This window comes from Hylobates moloch, unplaced genomic scaffold (assembly GCF_009828535.3).
Source record: "Hylobates moloch isolate HMO894 unplaced genomic scaffold, HMol_V3 SCAFFOLD_13, whole genome shotgun sequence".
Lineage (NCBI taxonomy): Eukaryota > Metazoa > Chordata > Mammalia > Primates > Hylobatidae > Hylobates > Hylobates moloch.
In genome coordinates, this window is record NW_026652288.1 from 63,671,326 (window position 1) to 63,677,694 (window position 6,369).

Here is a 6,369-nt window from a genome sequence, read left to right on the forward strand (position 1 = left end):
TTGGTTCTTCATTCTCAAATTTATTGACACTTAAGCATTGATTTAATCTAAACTTACCTGCCTTTTCCCCTCCTTAGTGAAAAAGAAATATTTCCAAATGATATATAATTTGGAAGTGGTACTTTCATTTTACCTTTTACTAGAGTGTACTTAACAAGATACTTTCTTCTTCCTCTTCCATAAACAACTATTTCTTTTTCTCCCTGCTTTCCCATCAGAATGTTTAAAGACAATTTATCAACCTGGTTGCACTTGACTGCAAACACATTAGAATAAGAACAAAGAAGCATAGCTTTTAAGAACTATAGATACAAGTAGGTCATCGTGGTCACTGAAATGGTATTTAGTGTCATTTGGAATGTAAAAGACAACAACTTCTTGACTTTGAATTTGAGTTTCTATTCATAGCTGTGGGGGAAATTTAATATCAGAAAATCATCACAGAACATTTTTTGAACATGAAAACAAAAAATCTATGTTATAAAATACAACCATTGCTTAAAATATTAGTCATTGGTTAGTTTAAAGACAAATTTTCATGTCATGGGGCTCATAAGTTCTACTTTACTCTGGATCAGCTGAATGGTTTACACACAGGACCACCATCAACCATTTCCACATTTCTGGCAAATGCATGCTAAGAGGTGTGAGGAAAAAATAGCCCAGCATCCAATAGGGAAAAAAGTATAATCTAAATATATAAAATAAATATTTTCTTTTGCATATACTCAGTGGTTCATCATTTTGAAATCACATTATACCAATACAATATCCAAAAATTTGGAAAATTTCTATGTTATTTTAACATAGTATTGATTTGGATTTTTCTATCTAAACAAGAGTTCAACAGATTTGTTTTGTTATGAAACAACATATCCCCATTATATATAATTTAGAAAATACAGAATAATGTAAAAACTAATCATACATACTTCCATTATCCAGAGATAGTTATTATTATGTCTGTGTTTATTAATCTTCTTTCCTGTTTATTATTATTTTGGTGGGATTGGGGGAGGGTTAATTGCACAATTATGGCTACATTGTTTAAATGTTTCTATGCTATTTTAATTACTTAGGCTGTTTTAATGTTAGTACATAGTTGTTCATAAAGTTCATTTACATGGCTTCATAATTCATTACAAATTGGCTGTGCAACAGTTTACTTTAGCACTTCTCAATTTTTTTAACTTTTAATTTGTTTCTCCTGTCATTTTTCTTCCTTAAATCTTTTTTATGTTTATGATTTTATCTTAGGATAGATTAATGAAAAGTAGAATAAATAAATGAAAGGGTACAGGTATTTTTAAGGCTCTTTTTTTTCTGTTACCAAATTGATTTTGATAAAGTTTATATCAGCTATTATGTTGTAAATATTTGTCCCCTCCAAAACTCATGTTCAAATTTAATTGCCATTGTAACAATATTATGAGATGGAACCTTTAAAGGTGATTAGGCCATATGGGCTCCAGCCTGAAGAGTGGAATTGGTGCCCATATACAAGGTCTAGTGTGGTCCCCTCTTGCTCTCTTGCCTTCTGCCATGGGATGACGCAGCAAGAAGGCCCTCCTCAGATGGTGGCAGCTTGATCTTGGACTTGCCAGCCTCCAGAACTATGAGTCAGTAAATTTCTGTTCATTATAAATTACCCAGTCTCAGGTATTCTATTATAGCAGGATTTAAGTTCTGATACATCAGTTTATATATTAGCAACAAATGAAAGTATCACTTCAAATAATCTTGCCAAGATTATTTTTAATATTTGCTAATTTGAACATAAAATATAGTTAAATGTCATTGTTATTTCTCACTTGGCTTAAGAATCTGGTTCATATTAAAGTAAAACATTGAGAAAAATGCCTAATTATTCGATAAGAGACTTCTACAGAACACAGGTTCAATGCCCTTTTTAGAATTTGCTCAAAAGTTCACTGTCTGCCCTCAGTTAGACATCCCAAATAGTCAAGATCCTTAAACTCTATTGCATTTCAGTCTTTCAAGTAAACTTTTTAAAAATTTAAACTATTTAGAGGAAAACACGATCTGTGTTTCCAATGGCCAAAGCCAACAGAAATTTTATCAGGAGCAAGTATTCTACCCAGCAGTGTTGAAATTGAAACATCATTATTTACATGCTTATTTATAACATTTTTTATTCATTTGAATTATACCTACCTATTATTTAAAACACACACAAACATTTTTCAACACACAATTCAAAGCAATGTAAAGTTTCTATTGTCTCTAACTGGCATCCTGTGGGGAAGATAACTATCTTATTCTGTGGTAAAACAGCACGTTATGTGGTTAGCACAGTAACTCATGTCTCAAAAGTACTCTTTGAAATATTATATATAGAATTTGTTGGTCTCCATTTAGCACACACACGACTGTCTCTATTTGTTTAGTTGCCAAAATAAAATACTACTAAAATAATAGCATACTTCCAAATGAGATAGAAATGGTTAAACTCTTCCTTTTATAATTGAAATCTGCCATGTTTAAGTGCCTAAATGTAATTATGGAGAAAAAGAAATTTCCTCTGTTTATATACAAAATAATATTTTATTGTAATAGTCATTGTGAATTGAACTGAGTTTACCTGTGCAGTGTAGATGGCCAGCATGCATTTTAATCCTATTTCCTGTAAAAAAAATAAAAAAGCAATTCAGAGTCTATGACAAGAAGGCAATATTTCTGCAGCATTATCCAAGTACAGAGCATGTTGTTCTCGTAATATCCTCTGTCACTTGGCCTTCTTGCAGAGATTACAGCTCTTTCTTGCCTCATTAAAACTCAGGGAACATGCTGATGTAATTTTCATTTACTCACTAAAGCTTACCATTTTTAATTGAATCAGAATACTTGAACTTTTAGAAATTTTGAGATTTATTTTCTATATTTCTAGGCTTATTTTTCCTAATTATTTGTGCATTCTCCTGTCAGATCCATTTTTAAAAATTAGTTTGCCTTTGCACTTAAAATAAGTATTAGTTCTCTTGAGCGAATCTCTGTATGGTAAGAAAGGAAAGTTGAGATGAATAAGAGAAAAAATGTGGATACATATATGGTTTTTTTCTTGAACTTATTTTATATGCTTCCTGACACTGTGGATACAACAGGAAAAGGAGCCCACTGTTTTTTTTCTCCATCCTTTTTTTGTGTGTGTTCATTTGCTTTATTTTTATTAATCATATTGTATTATTGTTACCAAATATTGAGCAAATAAAAAAATTAAATAATATATGTAGGGCATAAAGCACAATACTACAATAACTACCCATTTTCTTACCCAGTTTAGAAAATGAACCTTTATCACCATTGGGAACACTGCTCCCTGATCCTACACATTTTCTTCTCCATCATAAGTAACCACCACTTCCCTGAATTTTGAGCTTAATATTTCCTTATTTTTTTCATATAATTTTACCAAACTTGCTACATATATTTATTTCTTTCAATAAGATATTCTTTACTTTTTATTAATATGTATAATTACGTTTTCACTTCCAAGTCTTGTCTTGTTTTTCAACTATTATATTTCTGAGATTGATGCATGTTGTGTTTAGCTATAGTTCATTTCACTGTTGTACAGTATTCCATTGTGTGAATATACATTCCTTTATACCTTCTATTAATAATAGATTGTTTGTTTAGGGTACTTTGCTACTGTAAACAAAGATGCTGCAAACATTTCGCACATGTCTCCTAGTACACATGTGCAAATCTTTCTCTAGTGGAGTGGTTCACACATTTTAGCTGTATCAGGATCACCTGAAGAGCTTATTTAAACCTGACTGTTGAGCCTTAATCTTAGTGTTTCTAATTTTGTATGGCTGTGATGGGTCACAAGATTTTATATGTCTAGCAAGTTCCTAAGGGATGCTGATGCTGCAGGTCCAGGAACCAACTTTGAGAATAACTGCCCTAGAGTATAGAGCTATGAGTAGAATTGCTGAGTCATGAAAAAACAGCAATTTCAAATTTATTATATAATGCCCTGTTATTTTCCATATATTCCATTATACCAATATAGACTTCCACCCGCAATGTGTATAAATGTTTTGATTTCTCCATATCCTTGCCAATATGTGTTAGTGTTAAATTTTTTAATTCCTGCCAAACAGGTAGGTGTGACCTATTGTCTCCCTACAGTTTTGATTTTCACTTCCCTGATTGAACAATAAAATTGAGTGTATTTTCCTATGTTTGTTAACCATATATTCTTCCTCTTAGTTCCTTTTCTTCATTATTCCATTGGATTAGATTTATTTTTCTTACCAATTTACAGAAGTTTCTCTATGATCTTTTAATGAAGGCTCTTACGTTCCATTTTTATTACCTACTGTTTTTTCTTGAAGGGTTTACGAGAAAATTGCTTGTATTTTTTCATACACTTTGCTTAAAGCCTGAAGATGTAGTTTCTTTGTAACTGCTCAATATAGACATGATAATAAGAATAGAATTATTTACTAAAAGCTTATCCATACCAAGTATCATATTATCTGATGAAGACTCATTCACTCAAACACTGCTCCCAAGTCAAAGCACAGCTTTTTCTCTTGTTCTCCTATGTTAGCCTTCCATCACTCCCACTCTACCTCCTCCTCTCCCACTTTCACCTTGTCTCCCCTACAGCTATTCCCTACTAAACACCCAGACTAATCTTTGCAAAGCACAAATCAAGTCATCTCTTTCTCTGTGCAAACCCTTCCAATGGTTTCCCTTTATTGCACTTAGAATAACATTTCAATTCTTGGCAATGGCCAAAAAACTCTAGCAAATACTTCTCCATTCTTATTTTTGCCATTTTTCCCTTAAATAACCAAAGTGTAGCCATTCTTACCTTGCTGTTTCTCAAACACTCTAAATATATTCTTCTTTCAGCAATGTCCTTTTCCCAGACATTTCTCAGAAAGGCTATCCAGACTACCCCATTTAAAATAGTTCTCTCTTCCCTCCTTCACACACACATACTCCCCACTCTTGCTGTATTTCTCTTCACAGAACTTTTCAACATCTGACATTATACTAGATGTTTAATTTTTAATCATCTCCCTTTGTCCTCTAATAAAATGTAATCAAATAGGCTAATAAGATTTTTTATTCATCCTAATATCTCAATGCCTAGGAGAGTTCCTAATAACAATTATGTTCTCTACAAATATTTACTATATAAGCTAATGAATTCTCACACAATCCTCACAGTCCTTTTAGCTATATAATTCTTGAAAGCAGAGACTGGATATTACTCATCTTTATGCCCCTAGGATCCTAATACATGCTCTACAACACATTTAATCACTCAATAAAACTATACAAGTCAATTAATAATGCACATAAGTAGGATCAGGCTTGTTTTACAGATGAGAAAATGGTAGTGCTTGCTTAAAAATGCAGGAATCTGTTAGTCTTGAAAGCAATTCTGCTGTGCCACGTTCTCTCTCAGCTTGACATCATAGCACACCAATGAGACACTGCAATCAAGATGACCAGATGGATTAGGATGGTTCACACCAGTAACATGGCCTGAAAAACCTGTGGCCACCAAAGAGCCCAGGAAATGAATTAGAATCCTCACTTTCCTATTTCTAAAGGAAAATCTTTCTCCATTTTCCATCACTTGGAAACACCTAAGGGAGAGAATATTTCTTCGTTTGTACAAAGTAGCCACATACTTTGGTAATATTTGAAAGGAATGGTAAGTTTTATAATGTTTAAATTTTATTGAGATATTTCTTATTTTGAATGGTGATTTGAGTGCAGATATTTAACTCTATCCTCCTCTAAGTTCCCACTAAAATGACAAACACAAAAATATCTAGAAAACAACTAAATAAATCCTGGAAACAAGCAAAATGAGACCATATATATGCCAGAAATTTCAAGGAATTTCTGTTAGAAATACAAATCCAGATTAAAGTAATTGTTAATTCATCTGGGATTAAATACAGGTAAATAAAAATAATATTTAATATAAGTACAAAATGGTAAGATTAAGAAGAATCAATGATCAAAGAGGAAAAAAATCCGTACACTGAAAACAGAATTAAAGCATCAGATCAAAAAAATATTCTTTTTCAAGTACTAGGCTAAGGTTTCATTTTGTTTGTTCTTAATTTCAAAACCAACGTTTAAAATGAAATCTATACATTTCCATGCAGAAGGAAAAAGTAGCCTTTAAAATGACAAATAATAGAGAAATGCTTACTTCAGTTTAAAATAACTTGAAACATTTTAGTTAGGAGGAGTAAGTTCAGGGATCTACTGTACAACATGGTGACTAGAGTTAATATATTCTTGCAAAATTCTAAGAAAGTGGATGTGAAGTGTTTTTGGTACAGAAATGAAAGATAACTATGTGAGTTA